The sequence below is a fragment of the Talpa occidentalis genome, unplaced genomic scaffold, assembly GCF_014898055.3.
Source record: "Talpa occidentalis isolate TD23 unplaced genomic scaffold, MPIMG_talOcc4v2.1 talOcc4.3, whole genome shotgun sequence".
NCBI classification, from domain to species: Eukaryota; Metazoa; Chordata; class Mammalia; order Eulipotyphla; family Talpidae; genus Talpa; species Talpa occidentalis.
The window spans coordinates 45,960,793-45,981,600 of NW_023603184.1; the positions used below are offsets into that span (position 1 = coordinate 45,960,793).

The following is a 20,808-nucleotide window of genomic DNA, read 5'->3' on the forward strand; positions in this document are numbered from 1 at the left end:
TTGGGTAGATCCTAGGAGTGGCATTGCCGGGTTGTATGGTAGCTCCATTTTTAGTAGACTGAGGAACCTCCACACAGCTCTCCATAGTGGTTGGACCAGTTTGCATTCCCACCAGCAATGTAGGAGAGTTCCTTTTTCACTGCATCCTCACCAACATTTGTATTTGCTTTTTTTTTTTATCTGTGCCATTCTCACTGGTGTAAGGTGGTATCTCAGTGTGGTTTTGATTTGCATTTCCCTGATGATAAGGGATGTTGAACATTTTTTCATATGCCTGTTGGCTATTTGCATTTTCTCTTTGGAGAAATGTCTTTTTAAGTTCTTCTACCCATTGCTTGATTAGATTGTTTATTTTGTTTTTGTTGAGTCCTCTGAGTTCTTTGTATATCTTTGTGATCAGTTCCTTATCAGTTGACTGGGGTGCAAAGATTTTTTCCCAATCAGTGGGGTGGCTCTCTGTTTTGGTTAATATCTCTTTTGCTGTGCAGAAGGTTTTCAGTTTGATGTAATCCCAGGTGTTTTTTCTTTTCCTTGACTTTCTTTGCTTTGGGTGATGAGTCTTGTAGGGTTAATGGTTTTCAGGCTTTTCTGCCCTCTGCCATTACATTAAGATTGCCCTGCCTGATAGGGCACTTGCATTTTTGTTTCATTGTTATAAGTTCTATTGTTTACTTCTGTGGGCCATAGCAGCAGTATTGAGATAGTCACCAAGAGAAGCAGAGGCAGGAGAGGAGAGAAAGAAGCCCAGAGTGAAAACTTGCCGGGGGCTTGGAGGACTACCAGCCTCCTGGCCCCTGACACCCCTGCCTGCCGTGTACCTGGTTGCTGCGCTACATATAAAAGCTCAATAAAAGCCTGAGAAAACCACCGACGGCGCCAGGACTCTCCTTTACTCGTTCTGCTTGGGTAAAGGAGAAAACCTGCTCAGTGGTCCACCTGCCCCTACAATTGGTGTAAGTTGGCAGCATGATTCGATGCAGACAGTTGACAGTTATGGAGCCCTCTGAAAACCTCAGGAGGGACTGAGGAGCAGCAGACTGTGTTTGCCTGTGACAATGCTGGACGTGCCATGGCAGCACAGGTAGCAACCAAAGTCCAGGAGCTGTGGAAAGAGCTGAAGATGCTGCAGGCGCACAGAAGGTAGACAAGGTCCAGAAGCTGCGGGACGAGACCTAAAGTGGAGGAGGAGACGGCCTGCGAGGATCAAGAATCAGCCCAGAACCACTGAGGCAGCAGAATCATCGGGGAAGAAAGGACCATGATTCGGAGCTCACCAGTGTTTATGCAGGAAAAAACTGATGGACTTGGACTGACAATCCCACAAGAAGTGGGGGAACTTTGGCAGGGTAATGTTATATTTTGGGGACTCTGGGGGAGGATGGTATGGTTTGTACACCCCAGGAGATGGGAATCTGGGGGTGGCCAGTGGGCCTCAGTGTTTAAAAGCAGCCTGAGTAATGCCCAGCAACCCTAGGGCACAGCCCAGAGAGGCAGTGGCCAGAGTGGAAGAGGCAGGCATGAGAAGAGCCCAAGAGGCAGAGGGAGGAAGCCCTCTCCAAGTTCTTGGCAGCCAGGCACAGGAAAAGCCAACTTAGAAAGGCAAAAGCTGGGCCACAAGACAAATATCAACAGATACATGAAAATCAAAATCATTCCAACTATCTTCTCCGATCATAAAGGCATCAAGCTAGAAATAAATCATGAAAAGAAAACAAGGAAACTTCCCACTTCATGGAGATTGAAATCCACACTACTGGAAGACCACTGGACTAATGAGGAGATCAAAGAAGAAATTAGAAAATACTTTGAGTTGAATGATAAGGAGGATACCACTTTCCAGAATGTATGGGAGGCAGCAAAAGCAGTAATAAGACGAAAATATATAGCAATACAGGCTCACATCAACAAACAAGAAAGAACTCAAAGAAACAACCTAATCTCACATCTCAAAGAGCTAGAAAAAGAACAACAACAAAAAAAAACCCTAAACCAGTAGAAGAAAGGAAATAATAAAAATCAAAGCAGAAATAAATGAATTAGAAATTTAAAAAAAAATCCAAAAGATCAATGAAACCAAAAGTGGGTTCTTTGAAAAAAATAAACAAAATACACAAACCTCTAGCATGGCTGACAAATTAAAAATGGGAGAAAACACATATAAATAGGATTATAAATGAAAGAGGAGAAATCACAACAGACTCAATAGAAATCAAAAGAATAATAAGAGATTACTATGAACACTTATACACAAATAAATTTAACAACCTAGAAGAGATAGACAAATTCTTAGAACAATATAATCATCCAAAGCTGGACAAAGAAGAAATAGAATAACTAAACAGACCAATTACAAGCAGTGAAATTGAAGCAGTAATCAAAGCACTCCCCAAAAACAAAAGCCCAGGCCCAGACGGCTTCACAAATGAATTCTACCAAACGTTCAGCAGTGAATTAGTGCTTACCCTCCACAAACTCAAAAAATTGAAAAAGAAGGAATACTACCAAATATGTTCTATGAAGCCAACATTACACTAATACCAAAACCCAACAAAGACAGCACAAAAAAAAAAAAAAAAGAATATTACAGGCCAATCTCCCTAATGAACACTGATGCAAAAATCCTCAACAAAATCCTTGCCAACAAAATCCAACAATGCATCCATAAGATGATTCACCATGACCAAGTAGGATTTATTCTAGGGACACAAGGATGGTTCAACATCCGAAAATCAATCAACGTTATCCAACACATCAACAAAAAGAAATATAAAAACCATATGATAATATCCATAGATGCTGAGAAAGCATTCGACAAAGTACAACACTCATTTATGACAAAGGCCCTTGAAATTCTCGGGATACAAGGAACATACCTCAACATCACACAGCCAATATCATTCTCAATGGTGAAAAGCTGAAAGCATTCCCATTAAGATCTGGAACAAGACAAGGATGTCCCTCTAACCACTGCTTTTCAACATAATACTGAAAGTCCTAGCCAGAGCAATAAGACAAGAGAAAGACATACAAGGAATCCAAATAGGAAAAGAAGAAGTCAAACTATCACTATTTGCGGACGATATGATAATATACATACAGAACCCCAAAAACTCCACAGGAAAACTAATTAAACTAATCAATCAGTTCAGTAAAGTGGCAGGATACAAAATCAATGCACAAAATTCAGTAGCCTTCCTATACACAAATAATAAATCTGATGAAGAAGAAATCAAGAAAACCATGCCTTTTATTATTGAAACAAAAAAAATCAAATACTTGGGAATAAACCTAACAAAAGAAGTAAAGGACCTATACAAAGAAAACTATAAAACACTGTTAAAAGAAATAGAAGTAGACACAAAGAAATGGAAAGACATCCCTTGTTCATAGATTGGAAGAATTAACATTATCAAAATGGCCATTCTACCAAAAGCAATTTACAGATTCAATGCTATTCCAATTAAAATTCCAATGTCATTCTTCAAAGAAATAGAAAAAATATTGATGAAATTCATATGGAGCCACCAAAAACCCCAAATACCCAAAACCCTCCTGAAAAAAAAAAAAAAAAAAAAAAGAAGGGAATGGAGGCATCACTCGCCCAGATTTCAAACTATACTACAAAGCCATAATAATCAAAACTGCATGGTATTGGAACCAGAATAGACACATGGATCAATGGAACTGAATAGAAAACCCAGAAATAAACCCACAGATCTATGGTCAACTAATCTTTGACAAAGGAGCAAAGAATATGCACTGGAGTAAAGAAATTTTGTTCAATAAATGGTGCTGGGAAAACTGGGTCGCTACATGCAAAAGAATGAAGCTTGACTACTACCTCACACCATGCACAAAAACCAACTCAAAATGAATTAAAGAACTAGACATAAGACCTGAAAACATAAAATATATAGAAGGAAATATAGGCGAAACACTAATGACATGCACCTCAAAGACATCTATACAGATGCATTACCCAAACCAGTGATAGTGAAGGCAAAGATAAACAGCTGGGACTACATCAAATTAAAGAGCTTCTGCACAGCAAAGAGACAATAACCAAAACAAAGAGAAACCCCACTGACCGGGAGAAAATTTTTGCACCCACCACTAACAATCAAGGACTGATCACAAAAATCTACAAAGAGCTGATGAGACTCAACAAAAACAAAGAAAATAATCCAGTCAAAAAATGGGCAGAAGAGCTAAAAAGAAACTTCTCCAAAGAGGAAATACAAATGGCCACCAGACATATAAAAAAATGTTCAACGTCATTTGCAATCAGGGAAATGCAGATCAAAACTACAATGAGATACCATCTTACACCAGTGAGAATGGCACATATTAAAAAAAAAAAAAAAACTAGCAACAACAAATGTTGGCAAGGTTGTGGAGAAAAAGGAACTCTCCTGCACTGCTTGTAGAAGTGCAAACTAGTCCAACCACTAGGGAGAGCTTTGTGGAGATTCCTCAACTTACTAAAGATAGAGCTTCCATATGATCCAGCAATTCCATTCCTAGGTATTTACCCAAAGGACACAGAAACATTAATTCCAAAGAGCACCTGTACCCCTATGGTTATAGCAGCACTGTTTACAATAGCTAAGCTTTGGAAACAACCTAAATGCCCAAAAAGAGATGACTGGATCAAGAAGATGTGGTACATATACACCATAGAATATTACTCAGCATTCAAAAAAGATAAACACATGCAATTTGCAGCAACATGGATGGAGCTGGAGGGGATCATGCTCAGTGAAATAAGCCAGAAAGAAAAAGAAAAATACCAGATGGTCTCACTCATAGCAGGAATCTAGAAAGCCTAAATTAAGGGACCAGGAAAAAGAATAACTATAAGAAAGAAAAAAATCAAAATCAACAAATAACTATGAACCAGAGACACACTTTGGGGGGGGGGGCGAAAGGAGGGATTGGGGTCAAAATCAGTGGGTTGCAATTTTATGGGGAATATAAAAATAAAAAATAAATTTATAAAAAAGGCAAAAGCTGGTGCTGACATTGGGAAGCCCTGAGTGGCTGTTAAGCAGCCTAAGTATACTAAGGAAGGCCAGTGAGTCTCTTAAAATCACCTGTGGGTGATACCCTGCTCATTGCTGAGTGACAGTGAGGAGCTGAGGAACCCCTTCTTGTGGTGGGTGGGGAACATGACTGGTGGTGGGGCCCACAGCCAAAGAGGGGACCCAAGAGAGGCCAGGACTCCGCTTTTACCCGGGCTGCTCTTATCATGGAAAACCTGCTCAGTGTCCCATCTTGCCACTACAAGTTTTTAAAGATGTTATTGCAATGTATGTCTCATAGTGTTTTACCTCTATTTTCTTCTATATATTTTATGGTTCAGATCTTATATCCAGTTCTCTTATCCATTTTGAGTGGATTTTTGTGCATGGTGAAAGGTAGTGGTCTCTTTTCATTTTTTTGCATGTTTCGTTCCAGTTTTCCCAGCACCATTTATTGAACAAACTATCCATGTTCCATTGATTGTTCTTTACTCCTTTGTCAAAGATCAGTTGTCCATTTAAGTGTGGTTTTATTTCTGGGCTCTCTATTCAGTTCCATTGGTCTCTATGTCTGTTTTTGATCCCATACCAAACTTTTAATTATTATGGCTTTGTAGTGTAGCTTGAAGTTTGGAAGTATGATACCTCCTTTCTCCTTTGTTTTCATCAGTAGGGCTTTGGCTATTTGTGTTTTTTGTGGTTCCATATGAATTTCATCAGTATTTGTTCTATTTTTTTGAAGAATGTCATTGAGATTTGTATTGGAATAGTATTGAATCTGTATATTGCTTTTGGTAGGATGGACATTTTAATAATGTTAATTCTTGTGATCCATGAACAGGGGATGTCTTTCCATTTCTTTGTGTCTTCTATTTTTTTAACAGCATTTTATAATTGTCTTTGTATAGGTCTTTCACCTCTTTTGTTAGATTTAGGGAATGAGGGAAATTAAAAAAAAGAGAGGAAGGTGATTAATGATTAATTGGTAATTGCTACTGTTACAGATTTCAATTAAATTTGCTGGCATAAATCAACACAAATGTATTATATTACAGATATTTAGCACTTATAGTCCTCAACCACAGTTCATTGTGTCCCAGCTCCACTTCCCTCTCCCCTGTTCTCTCGTTCCCTCTCTTAGCTCAATTTTACATCTAAGGTTTGCTCTTGACTTGGTTTTACAGATATCTAAGGTTTGTTATTATTTTTTACATAAAAGTTGTTAGCTGTGATATAGAAATTTTAATATGAGGACTTTAGACAGCTGGTCAAAGATATTTAATAAGTATTTGGTAAATTTCAAAGAAAAGCACTTAGCTTTATTATACCTCTAGCAAAAATATCATTGAAATATTTTATATAAAAATTTCTTATATTGATCTTAATTTTATTAAAAAATAGACTTATTTCTGGCTAATTCCAGATATAACTAGAATATAACCAATTTAAACAGATGGAATCTATTGTAGGGTAAATAATTTTCAGGGTTTTCTGCCCTCCTGCCATTAGGATTGCCCTGCCTGATGGGGCACCTGCAGTTGTTACATTGTTGTAAGCTGTGCTGTTTACTTCTGCAGACCATGGGAGCAGTATTGAGATAGTTGCCAAGAGAAGCAGAAGCAGGAAAGAACAGGAGAGAGAAGGGAGAAAGAATCTAGAGAAGCCCAGAGTGAAGACTGGCCAGGGGCTTGGAGGCCTAGCAGCCCCCTGGTCCCTGGCACCCCTGCCTGCCATGTACCTGGTTGCTGCTCTATATATAAAAGCTCAATAAAAGCCTGAGAAAGCCACCCAGGGCTCCAGGACTCTCTACCCAGTCTGCTCAAATCATAGAAAACCTTCTCTGTGCCCTTCCTGGCACAACAAAGATGAAGGCACTGTAAACGTTAGCAGAATAAAGTAATACTGCTTTTATATCTATCATAGCAATGCTCATATAGGAGTAGATAATAAATATTATTTCCCTAAAACAAGTCAAATGTACAGTGATGTTAGTGGTTTAAAAAGCTTGTAATCAAAGCCTGACATTTTCATTTTCATCATCAACATTTAAATTGCTAGGAAGCCAGCTTGCCCTTACTTAAAACACATAAAATTAAACAGAGACTTTTATTTAATCTATCAGAGAACTGAAACTTCAGGACAAAACACTACCCAGAATTCTGTGAGGCAGACACATGCAGAGTGTCACAGCAGAGATAAGTTTACTTGGAGCAGACACCTCTATTGCCATAAAATGGTAGGAACATGTAAATGGTAATTCTGATGAATTACTGTACGTGAACTGTTTTGAGAGTGAGAAACTTCTGGGCCACAGTCTTAAGAATAATCACAAGAGTTCATGGTGTATCTTTGTTATTTACTCATTTAAAGTTTCAAGTTTGATGTATACAATCTTCTGAGTCTAAATAGGGAAGAAACACAAATCTTGAACAAACCAATCTCAAGCAAAGAAACTGAAACAGAACCACACTCCAAAAAAACAAAGCCCATGACCAAGTGGCTTCACAAGTGTATTCTACCAAACCTTCAAAGATGAGATAATACCTACCCTGCTCAAAATTTTCCAAAAATTTGAAAAAAAAGTACTTGTAAACACATTCTATGAGAACATTATGCTAACACCAAAACAAAAACAAAAATGACACTAAAAACAGAAACTATAATCCAATTTCTCTTATGAAAACAAATGCAAAAATCCTTAATAAAATATGAATAAACTGAATCTAATAATACATTAAAAAGATTATAAACCATGACCAAGTAGGAATCATACCGGGGACATAAAGGTGGTTCAACATCTGAAAATCAATCAAATTCACCACACCAACAAAAACAAAGAGAAAAACCATATGGTCAGATCAGTAGACATGAAGAAAGCATTTGATAAGATTCAGCATCCTGAGAGGGGCGGAGCAACATGGCGGCGAGGAGACGCTGCGAGTAAGATCTCCCATTAAAAAAAGTTAATAGGGAGGAAAAGCGGCAGGTCCCAGTGAGAACCGGGACACGGAAGATAAACGGGTGACGCCAGCAAACTACCCGAAGAAGAAAGTGGCCATAAAAGAGGACTAGAAGGGAGGGAAGCGCAGAACCCTGCTCCCCTCCCCCGCCCACAGAGGCGGCACTCTCCGACCTGCAGAGAGGAGGAAAACAACAAACTAAAACTGCCAACAAGAACAAAGGACGCAGCAAGCGGGACTGTGAGTGGAAAGGAACTATCTCAGCCACCACACCCCGTGAACGGGAGCTGTGGAGAACCCCGCAGGATCCGCCGCAGAGGTGATCGAACGGCTCCGGGCACCATTAAAGAGAGACCCCGCCCCCGGGGAGGAGACCAGCACCAGCACACAGCCCCGGGCCTCCCAGTAAGCTTGCGCAAGGCGGCGCGCTGGAAAAACAGGCGCGGATCGCGGTCAGGATTTCGCGGAACAGCGGCGCGCTGGAAAACCAAGTGCAGATCGGAATCGGGATCGCGCATGGAAAAGCAGTGCAGTTGAAAAGCAAACGCGGATCCAGATTGCAGCTGCCCAGGTCCCTGCACCTGCGACCTAGGCTTGCGGGGAGATGCGCGGAGGCCCTCACTGAGTGAGCAGGCCCAGGCGCCCAGGCACGGGAGCGGGATTCAAAAGGCGCCATTCCCGCGCCACTGAACTGGGCTACAGCCTGAGTCCTGGAACTGAGGGCTTTGGAACTGACACCCGGGGCACGGAACTAGGGGCGTGGGTTCCCCACGATGGTGGGGCACAAGGCAGACACAGCACCCCAAAGCCGTTGAGGTTTACCCTACCATTCCCGCTCTATTCCCTGTCCCACGGGGTGGAAAATCAGCTCCCCAAGGGCTCCAGGAGAGATCTCTGGCGCCACCTAGTGGCTTGAAGCCAGCAGAGGTGCCTAGAGGAGCCAGTGGCCAGCTGGGGAGTTAGCCCACGCCAGGCCCCTTCCGACCAGTAGTCTGAGCCCACAGGGGGAGCGAGCACCCACAGCCGGGGCAGACCAGGCGCGCAGAAGAGTGTGCCTGAGACCGGACGCACAGGGAGTGTGTCCCACATCACCATCTTAGAACAGGGACATTTGTTCAGTAAAGACTACCTGCAGAAGGCTTCCTCAGGAGCCAGAGGTGAGCGGGGGAAGTTCGCCCAAGCCAGACCCCCTCTGGCCTGCAGTCCAAGCCCAGAGGGGGAGCAGGAACCCACCGCCGGGGCAGACCAGGCGCACAGGGGAGTGTGTCCCCACATCGGCATTTTAGAACAGGGACCTTTCTCCAGTAAAGACTGCTTGAAACTGACAGATGACTCCTGAAGGAACCAGAGGAGAGCAGAGAAGCTCACCCAAGATGCCGGCCAGTCCCAACTACACAGTGTCCCAACGCATACGGCAAATTAGAAAACAGACAGTAGGGAGGAGAAGAACCACACGCAACCTAGCATCTCCCCAGGGAAAAAGCACACCACAAAAAGAAAACCAGCCCCCAGATTGCAACGACAGTAACTTGGAAGAACTTCTGAGCCTTCCAGAAAGAGAATTTAAAATTGCCGTGATTAAAAAACTGACAGAAGTCATAAAGGAAAACAATGATAAGGGAAAAATAATCAACGATCAGAAGAATGCAATTGAGTCCCTAGAGAGGGAAAACAATGGTCAGAAGAATGAAATTGAGTCCCTAAAGAGGGAAGTAAAAGAAATGCAGGAGATCAAAGAATTAATGGAAGAACTAAAGAATTCTGGGAAAAGCAATGAAAGCAGAATAGATGAAATGGAAGAACGAATAAGTACTCTTGAAGACACAGAAATAAAAAGAACCAAAACAGAAAAGGAAAGAGAAGTACGAAGAAGAAGAACGAAGAAAGACTTCGGGAACTATCTGACTCCATGAGGAAAGGAAATATAAGAGTTATAGGAATACCAGAAGGAGAGGAGAGAGATGTAGGAACAGAGAAAATATTCAAAGAGATAATTGAAGAGAACTTCCCAAATGTGAAGAAGGAGCTGAAAATTGATATACAAGAAGCAACAAGAACACCAAACTTCCACGACGAAAGGAAAAATACAGCAAGACACATAATAGTAAAGCTCCCAAGATTCCAGGACAAGGAAAAAATAATGAAGCTGGCAAGAGGGAAGAAACAGATAACATTCAAAGGAAAGCCAATCAGGCTGACATCAGACTTCTCCGAAGAAACACTACGGGCAAGGAGAGAATGGAGGGACATAGTCAACAGACTCCAAGAAAACAGATGCCAACCAAGAATTCTCTATCCCGCAAAGCTCTCCTTTCTCTTTGAAGAAAGAATATGGACCTTCCCAGACAAACAGAAATTCCGGAATTTCATTGCAACTAAACCCCCACTCCAAAAAATACTACAAGGAGTCCTAAAGCCAGAACCTCAGAGGGACGAATAACAATGAAAGAAGGCCAAAAAAAAAAAAAAGTTATTAAAAGAATAAATAAATAAAATCAAAGGAAAGACAAACACAATGGCAAACACAGATGCTAACATATCAATATTAACTCTAAATGTAAATGGACTAAACTCTTCAATAAAAAGACACAGAGTTGCAGCCTGGATTAAGAAACAAAACCCAACCTTTTGCTGTCTCCAGGAAACACATTTAGCTACAAAAGATAAAAATAGGCTCAAAGTTAAAGGATGGAAAACAATCCTACAAGCAAATGGACCAAAAAAGAAAGCAGGAACAGCTATACTTATATCAGATAAAACAGATTTCAAACTCAAAAAGATAAAAAGAGACCCCAATGGTCACTACATTATGATCAAGGAGACAATACTTCAAGAAGAAATAACACTCATTAACATATACTCACCAAACGAAGGAGCACCAAAATATATCAGACAACTGTTATCCTCTCTGAAAACAGACATCAGAGAAAACACATACGTAGTGGGAGACTTCACCACACCACTATCAACAATGGATAGATCAACAAGACAAAAAATAAGTAAAGAAACCAAAGCTCTAAATAAGGACCTAGAGCAATTGGGCTTAACAGACATCTATAGAACACTAAACCCCAAAAAAACGGAGTACACATTTTTCTCAAGCGCACACGGATCATTCTCCAGGATCGATCACATACTGGGGCACAAGACAAACATCAACAGATACACCAAGATTGAAATCATATCAACCATCTTTTCTGACCATGAAGGCATCAAACTAGAAATAAACCATAAAAAGAAGGCAAGGAACTTTCCTACCTCATGGAGATTAAAAACCACACTACTGGAAGACCACTGGACTAATGAGGAGATCAAACAAGAAATTAAAAAATTCTTTGAATTGAACGACAAGGAGGACACCAATATCCTAAAATTATGGGATGCAGCAAAAGCAGTAATAAGAGGAAAATATATAGCAATAGAAGCTCACATCAAGAAACAAGAAAGAACTCAAAGAAACAACCTAATCTCGAAGCTCAAAGATCTAGAAAAAGAACAACAAAAAAACCCCAAAACCAGTAGAAGAAAAGAAATAATAAAAACCAAGGCAGAAATAAATGAAATTGAAACTAAAAAAACAATCCAAAAGATCAATGAAACCAAGAGCTGGTTCTTTGAAAAAATCAATAAAATAGACAAACCCCTAGCCAGGCTCACAAAGGAAAAAAGGAGAAAGCACAAATAAACAGGATCATCAATGAAAGAGGAGAAATCACAACGGACACAGCAGAAATCAAAAGAATAATCAGTAACTACTATGAACAGTTATATGGAAACAAGTTTAACAATCTAGAGGAGATGGACAAATTCCTACAACTCTACAATCACCCAAAGCTAGATAAAGAAGAAATAGAACACCTAAACAGACCAATTACAAGCAGCGAAATTGAAATGGTAATCAAAAACCCCCCCAAAAACAAAAGCCCAGGACCTGATGGATTTACAAATGAATTCTACCAAACATTCAGAGACGAATTAGTGCCTATCCTTCACAAACTCTTCCAAAAAATTGAGAAGGAAGGGACAATACCAAACACGTTCTATGAAGCCAACATTACACTAATACCAAAACCAAACAAGGACAACACAAAAAAGGAAAACTACAGGCCAATCTCCCTAATGAACACTGATGCAAAAATCCTCAATAAAATTTTAGCTATCAGAATCCAACAATGCATCCATAAGATAATTCACCACGACCAAGTAGGATTCATTCCAGGGACACAAGGATGGTTTAACATCCGAAAATCAATGAACATTATCCAACACATCAACAAAAACAAATATAAAAACCATATGATAATATCAATAGATGCCGAGAAAGCTTTCGACAAAGTGCAACACCCATTCATGATAAAAGCCCTTGAAATTCTTGAGATACAAGGAACATACCTCAACATCATAAAGGCCATCTATGACAAGCCAACAGCCAGTATCATTCTCAATGGTGAAAAGCTGAAAGCAATTCCATTAAGATCTGGAACAAGACAAGGATGTCCACTCTTACCACTGCTTTTCAATATAATACTGGAAGTCCTAGCCAGAGCAATAAGACAAGAGAAAGACATCCAAGGAATCCAAATAGGAAAAGAAGAAGTCAAACTATCACTATTTGCAGATGATATGATAATATACATAGAGAACCCCAAAAAGTCCACAGAAAAACTAATTCAACTCATCAATCAGTTCAGTAAAGTGGCAGGATACAAAATCAACACGCAAAAGTCAGTAGCCTTCCTATACACAAACAATAAATCTGAAGAAGAAGAAATCAAAAAAAAATCCCTTTTTTTATTGAAACAAAAAAATCAAATATTTGGGAATAAATCTAACAAAAGAGGTAAAGGACCTATACAAAGAAAACTATAAAACACTGTTAAAAAAAATAGAAGACACAAAGAAATGGAAAGACATCCCCTGCTCATGGATTGGAAGAATAAACATTATTAAAATGGCCATTCTTCCAAAAGCAATATACAGATTCAATGCTATTCCAATCAAAATTTCAATGTCATTCTTCAAAGAAATAGAACAATTATTGATGAAATTCATATGGAATCACAAAAAACCCCGAATAGCCAAAGCTCTCCTGAAAAAAAAAAAAAAAAAGAAGGGAATGGAGGCATCACACTCCCAGACTTCAAACTCTACTACAAAGTCATAATCATCAAAACTGCATGGTATTGGAACAAGAACAGACATACAGACCAATGGAATCGAATAGAAAATCCAGAAATAAACCCACAGATTTATGGTCAACTAATCTTTGACAAAGGAGCAAAGACTATGCATTGGAGCAAAGAAAGTTTGTTCAATAAATGGTGCTGGGAAAACTGGGTCGCTACATGCAAAAGAATGAAGCTTGACCACTACCTCACACCATACACAAAAATCAACTCAAAATGGATTAAAGAACTAGACATAAGACCTGAAACCATAAAATATATAGAAGGAAATATAGGCGAAACACTATGTGATTTGCACATCAAAGACATCTTTACAGACACATCACCCAAAGCAGTGATAGTGAAGGCGAAGATAAACAGCTGGGACTACATCAAATTAAAGAGCTTCTGCACAGCAAAAGAGACAATAACAAAAACAAAGAGAAACCCCACCAACTGGGAGAACATTTTTGCACCCAACACTAATGATAAAGGACTGATCACAAAAATCTGCAAAGAGCTGATGAGACTTAACAACAACAAAGAAAAGAATCCAGTCAAAAAATGTGCAGAAGAGCTAAAAAGAAACTTCTCTGAAGAGGAAATGCAAATGGCCAACAGGCATATGAAAAAATGTTCAACATCACTTGTCATCAGGGAAATGCAAATCAAAACTACCATGAGATACCATCTTACACCAGTGAGAATGGCACATATTAAAAAAACTAGCAAGAACAAATGTTGGCGAGGGTGTGGAGAAAAAGGAACTCTTCTGCACTGTTGGTGGGAGTGCAAACTGGTCCAACCACTGTGGAGAGCTGTGTGGAGATTTCTGGACCTACTAAACATAGAGCTTCCTATGATCCAGCAATTCCACTCCTAGGTATCTACCCAAAGGACACAGAAACATCAATTCCAAAGAGCACCTGCACCCCTATGTTTATAGCAGCACTGTTTACAATAGCTAAGCTTTGGAAACAACCCAAATGCCCAAAAATAGATGACTGGATCAAGAAGATGTGGTACATATATACCATGGAATATTACTCAGCATTCAAAAAAGATAAACACATGCAATTTGCAGCAACATGGATGGCACTGGAAGGGATCATGCTCAGCGAAATAAGCCAAAAAGAAAAAGAAAAATACCGGATGGTCTCACTCATAGCAGGAATCTAGAAAACTTAAATAAGGGACCAGGAAAACGAATAACTGTAAGAAAGTGAAAATCAAAATCAACAAAAAACTACGAACCAGAGACACTTTTAGGGGGGCGGGGGTGGGAGGGGAGGGATTGGGGTCAGAATAGGGGGCTGCAATTGTATGGGGAATATAAAAATAAAATTTATTATTAAAAAAAATTAAAAAAAAAAAGATTCAGCATCCTATTTATGATGAAAATCCTTGAAAAACTGGAGAAAAATAGAACGTATCTCAACATACTAAAAGCCATGTATACAAAGCCACAGCTAGTATAATTCTCAATGATAATGGTGAAAAACTGAAAGCCTTTCCACTAAGATATGGAACAAAACAAGGATATACACTCTCACCACTACTATTCAACATAATATTTCAAGTCCCAGGTAGAACAATTATGCAAGAGAAGGATATAAAAGGAACATAATTTGGGAAAGAAGTAAAGCTATCAATATTTGCAGATGATTTGATAATATACATAGACAATCCTAAATATTCCACTGAGAAAGTAAACAAAATAATAAATCAGTTTAGTAAAGTAGCAGGTTATAACATCAATACACAAAAATCAGTCGCCTTCCTATATGTAAACAATGTGCTAAAGAGGAAGAAATTAAAATGATCCCACTTATAATCACTCCAAAAATAAATAATAAAGTAAATCTAACAAAAGTAAAAGACCTAAACAAAGAAAACTAAAAGACATTGTTAAAAGAAATAAAAGACACAAAGAAATGAAAAGATATTCCCTGCTTATGGATTAGACGAACCAACGTTTTAAAATGGCCCTTCTACCCAAAGCAATGTACAGATTCAAGGCAATGCCAATAAAACCTCCATTAGCCTTCAACAAAGAAATGGAGCAAACACTACTGATATTCTTATCAGTTCCATATTCATATGGACTATAAAAAGATCCCAAATAACCAAAGCAATCCTGACCAAAAAAAGAGGAAGAATGGTGTTTTCATACTTCAAACTATAAAGTCACAACAATTAAAATAACATGGTACTGGAAGGAAAACAGATACACAGAGCAATGGAACAGAATTGAGAGCCCAGAACTAGACCCAACCTATATGGATAGTTAATGTACAAGGAGTCAAGAATATATACTGGAGGGCCTCCCCTGGTGGTGCAGCGGTTGAGCGCTGGGCTGCGAAGCAGCCCGCAGCCTCTGCATCGCTGGTTCAATCCCTGGCCTCCGGCGAGGGTCCCACATGGCACGCAGACCTCTCCTGCCGCCCGCTGCTCCCCTCAGCAGTGTATTTCGTCAGTCTGCCTTTTCTGCACTCCACTCTGGCTCTGGTGAATTCTCTCACTCTCTGCACTTCTGACTGTACCCAGTGCTTTTATAAATAAATAAATACATCTTAAAAAAAAAAAAAAAGACTATATACTGGAACAAGGAAAACCTCTCCAATAAATGGCACTTGGAAAACTGGGGACAGCCACATGCAAAAGAATGAAAGTCAGCCACTTTCTCACACCATACACAAAATTCCATTACAATGGATAAAAGACATTGAGATTATGATACAGGGCAGCAGGGACACCAAAACTGGCCAAGGACACTGCCCAAATAGTTAACATGTTACTGTCAGAGTTTTCCACCCACGTGCACAATTGCAAGACCACTAAGGCTCAGAGAACAGCAATAGTGAGATTTATTTAACAAAGCATGGAAAACAAAGAGTTATTGAAGTCACCAATGGCCGTTTACCTCACCTGAAGCAGTGCCCAGTGTGTGACAGTCCTAAACACAAACACTCCCAAGATGGTGCCTTCCCGCCACTGGGGACCTGGAGCACGTGGCGGCCAGACTATAGGTGGGGACCCAACTCATGAAGACAGCAGAAGACACAACAGGAGATGCTCACCGGAGCTGCCGAGATGCCCCAGCGCAGCACCAGGCAATCGACACTAAACAGCAGCTGCAGCAGCCAAAAGACCCGACAAACAGCCACACTCACACAGCTCAACCAGGCGCCTGGCTCCAGGTCTTCGCCTTCCCTGCCAGGCTGTAGCAGCAGCAAAGCTGTGAACAGTTTCAGTTGCTGAGCTACTTGCAAACCCTCCAAACTTTTCATCTCTGAGGTTGGCTGCTGGAAGCCTCTCCAAGGCCTTCAGAGGCCCACGACAGCCTTCTGGAAGATCAGCACAGGGAAGGTAGAAATGGCTGCCCCTGGAATCATTGAATATCTGAAAACGCTGAATCCTGGGGGCTGCTTTTGCAGTCCTTTATATTTCCTACCAGAGTCTCCACCTCCCCTACCCCCACCGATACTTTGCTAGTGTTTCACCTGGGGCTATCGGTGACCTGTAACTGCCTTTGGCTCAGCCCCCTGTTACAATTAGACCTGAAAACAAGCATAAAATACACAGAAGAAAACACAGGCATGCCATTAGCTTTAGTGATGCATTCCAGGACCCTCCCCAACAGCAAGGAAAACAAAAAAGAACATATAGGGCTGGAGCTATATCGAAATACAAAAGAAACCATAAATACACTGCAGGGCTGCCCCCCACTGCCCTGCCCCTCCTCCACACAAGTGGTCTGCACTGCCAGCTACTGCAGGCTCCAAGCTCCCCTCTCCCTGCTCCTAGCAGCTGAGCCAGGAGCCAGCTGGCCCACATGTGCTTCCTTCCTCTGTGTGAGGAAATATCCCAACCTGCAGGAGCACCCCAGTCTGCAGCTGCAGCCCCTGCAGGCTGTGGGGTATTCTGACCAGCCCCCAGGCACTCTGCTGCTTGCCTGAGCTTCAAGTCTATACCCTGGCAAGTACCTGCAGCTGTTCTGCACCAACCCATCCTTTAACTAGGCCCAGTTCCAGCTGCACATCATTCTCTGGACCAAGAACCTGCACCAACTGTTCTGGAAGCTCACTCTGTGGCACAGCAACATATTCCCTATGCACTTGTTGTGGCACCCAAGGCTGAGGAACCAGAAGGTGCTACAGAAGCATGAGTGTCACAAGCAGGACAGGAGCCTGTGCCTGCCTGCCTCCTGCACAGGAAGAGGAGGCGGAGGAGAGAAGAGCAGATGGACAGTGATGGGCCATCTCGCCATATCCAGTGACAAGGCCCCAAGTAACAGTGATGACAGCATGACAGACCTGTACCCACCTGAGCTATTCAACAAAGAGGAACTGGGAGGGACTGAGGGTGGCACTGAGAACTTTCTGGCACATGAGGATGAGGAGTCCAGGTGCCCACGAGAAAAAGACCTCACTGGGGTGGATTTCAAGCACAGGAAGAAACAGTGTGTCTCTTCCAAGCAGTTACAAGACATGGCTGCAAACCTCCCTCTGCATTTTGGAGCTTTTAATCAGGCAGGTTAATAAAAGGTCACTGGAGAAACGCCTCTCCAAAACCCCTGAGGTCCTTCAGGTATTTCACCCTTTTCCTCTTTAATCTCCTGGCAAGGTGTCCTCATAACTGGAGGGGTGCGGCTCTTCTGTGCCCACTTGCATGTACTGCCTGGGGGTTGGGGGGGGCATTCCACAGATGCCAGCCCCTCCCGCCCCACTGCCCCCACATGCCCAGGAAGAAGTATGGGCCATAGGGAAGAATTCTGTCTGGACAGGGCTTCTAAGCAGTTATTAGCAAAGCCTGAGGGTCCACCAGGCTCCTGGCACATCTAAGAACCCTGGCCCTCCCAAGCTTGGCCACACACTGCCAGGGGATGGTGCTGTAGACAACAAATGTCATCATTTATTTTGACATGTTTCTAAAAATCAGAATGTTTTCAAATATAACTAAGATAAAATACAGCATACAGTGAGATTTATACCTATTTCTCTCATAAAACAAAGTTTTCTAAAAAAAATTACAATAAGAAGACACCCTACTAAATGGGAGAAAATATTTCCATACCACATACCTGACAGGGACTGGTGATATTGAAGATACACAAAGGACTCATGCAACTGAACAAATAAAAAAAGAAACAAATAAGCCAATCAAAAAAATGGGCAGAAGAATTAGCTGTCACTTTTTCAAAGAAGACATACAGATGGTAAACCGATGAAAAAAGTGATTATTTCTTATTATCAGGGAAATGCATATCAAGACTACAATGAGATACCCCAGGACTGTGAGCATGCACATATCAAAAAGACCAAAGCAAGTAGAGCTAGTGAGGCTGTGGAGAAAAAGGGAAGCTTCATATCCTGTTAATGGAAATTTGGGCTGATTCACCCCCTATGAAGAACAGAGCAGGTGTTTCTCAAAATATTAACAATGAACCTACCTTACGACCCAGTAATTCCACTTGTAGGTATCTATCTAAAGAATACCAAAACACTAATTTGTAAGGATACCTACATACCCCAGTTTATAGCAAAAATATTTATAACATCTAAGCTCTGGAAACAACCTAAGTGCCCAAGAAGTGACTTAGAATAATGTTCCTATTGCTTCAAAACAGAAATTGACACAAAAACACTTTCTAATATCATTTAGTATAAGGCTCTCAAGAATTCAAAACTTGGAAAGATAAGCAACACAGGATTTTGAGAATATATCATGAAGAAGCTAGCATTCTTCCTGTGCTCAGTAAGATCCCCTATACTACAAATTTTGGATTCCCTAAATCTCATCCAGATTTTGAGGTTTTTTTCAGTGTGTGATTTTGCAAATAAAATAAGGGAGAAGGGGGCCTCCCTGGTGGCCCAGGGGGTTAAGAGGCAACACTATGGAGCTGTTCTCAGTTCAATCCCGGCCAGGGAGGGGACCCACATGGTGCAGCAGACCTCTCCTGACTCGGCCCGCTGCTCCCCTCAGCAGTGTATTTCAGCCAATCCATCTGTTCTGCAACCCACTCTGTCTCTGGTGAATCCTCTCACCTCCCACACCTGTGGCCTGTACCCCAGTTCTTGTATGCATAAATACATAAATCTTTTAAAAAATGGGGAGAAGACTAACCCAGGAGTGAGTGTGCATTGTCACAACAAATTACAAAGAGGAGGCCAAAATTACAATTACTCTATCACAGGGTTCTATCAGATGCGAAGAAATCATCATTACATCATTACTTGGGGGTCCAGATCTACAAACAATGATTTCTTCCTTTAAGTTTACAATGACTAATATTTTGGGTCCTCTTTTCAGAGGGAGGCAATATTCATCCCTGGATAATGCCCACTTTATTCCAGCTCTGATGAGTAAAATGAGAAAATGCCATTTCCAGTGAGATAGCATAAGATCAGATGATTACAGGCTCCTCAGGCTCTCACACTGAAAGTGGAATCCACAGGAGATTCTTGATTCAAATTCTTTTCATGATTTTTGGAGGGTACTGCTATGCACGTGATTGGGCTAAACAGGGCAGCCAACTAAAGTTAAAAGCATAAAACCACATGATCATGAAATGATTAGGGCTGGGTAGGAGGGGGAGTTCACCTAGGATTCTTAAACCTCCCTAAATTAACATATGATGGACACTGGTTGAAAATAAGTATGTGATGAGAAAAGAAATTTAGGATGGTGTTCTATCACAAAATCCAAAGGAAGAATAAATGATAGACTAACATTAATAGCACCTATGAAAAATGATATTGCAGAGGAAAATCCTTGAGATCTGAATAAAACAAGATGATCTGATAGTCTACACATTTCAAATGTTAGCAGAATATGACAAAAGAGCTCCAGAATGGGGCCACTCACGTCGCAGCAATCACCATGGCACTGTACAGGACCTGGAATGAGACTTCTGATATGTTATTCCATATCACTTGTTACAGTTGATTAGTTTAATAGGGTTATTACAGGCTGTGTTATGATCAGGGAACAGAGAAAGCAGAATTTACAGATGAGGATCTTTTTAAAGCAAAAGAACTGTGATTTAAGAGAAATTTTGCTAGATTTTGAACTAGAGTTTGATTATAAATGCCTCATTAAGAGTAATACACTCTTCTGAGAATTTCCCATTTGTAAAAACTCCCTTAAGTCGATTCCATCTTTACACCACCTTATATATATCCCCTAAGAGAAATAGCTTAAGACCTATTGCATCTGACCTATGTATAAAAAAAAAAAATTCCTTTCAATGATTTCACTTATAGGAGGAACATAGGGAAACATACAAGGGATGGGGGGGCAGGACAAAATTAGCATTCTAACTACAAATTGGACATTCATAGGAGAGGGGGAGGGAAAGCGATGAAAACAGGAGGGAAGAGCACAAAAGTCTATGGTGATGATCATGGGAGTCTTGGTGATGGTAATTGTATGGGGACAACTCCTGAGAGGAGAAATCAAAATTACAAAAATGAACAATGTAAAAATTGATTAATAATAATAATAATAATAATAATTTCCTTTTATTCCATTGTGCCTTATGCTGCCCTCCATCTCCCACCGAGGTACAAAAAGCACTGAGTTAATTTGAATCAGTAGGCTGTAAAGATTAACGAAGTAATTAGTAGGGATTTGGAAATCCGATTTGACCATTCTTGTGTC

The 20,808-nt window shown here is 40.7% G+C and overlaps 1 pseudogene; it reads left to right on the forward strand.

Annotated features, from left to right (window-relative positions):
- Positions 1-1,258: 1,258 nt before the first annotated feature.
- LOC119255052 (surfeit locus protein 2-like) lies at positions 1,259-17,687 on the forward strand (annotated as a pseudogene).
- The last annotated feature ends 3,121 nt before the right edge of the window (positions 17,688-20,808 follow it).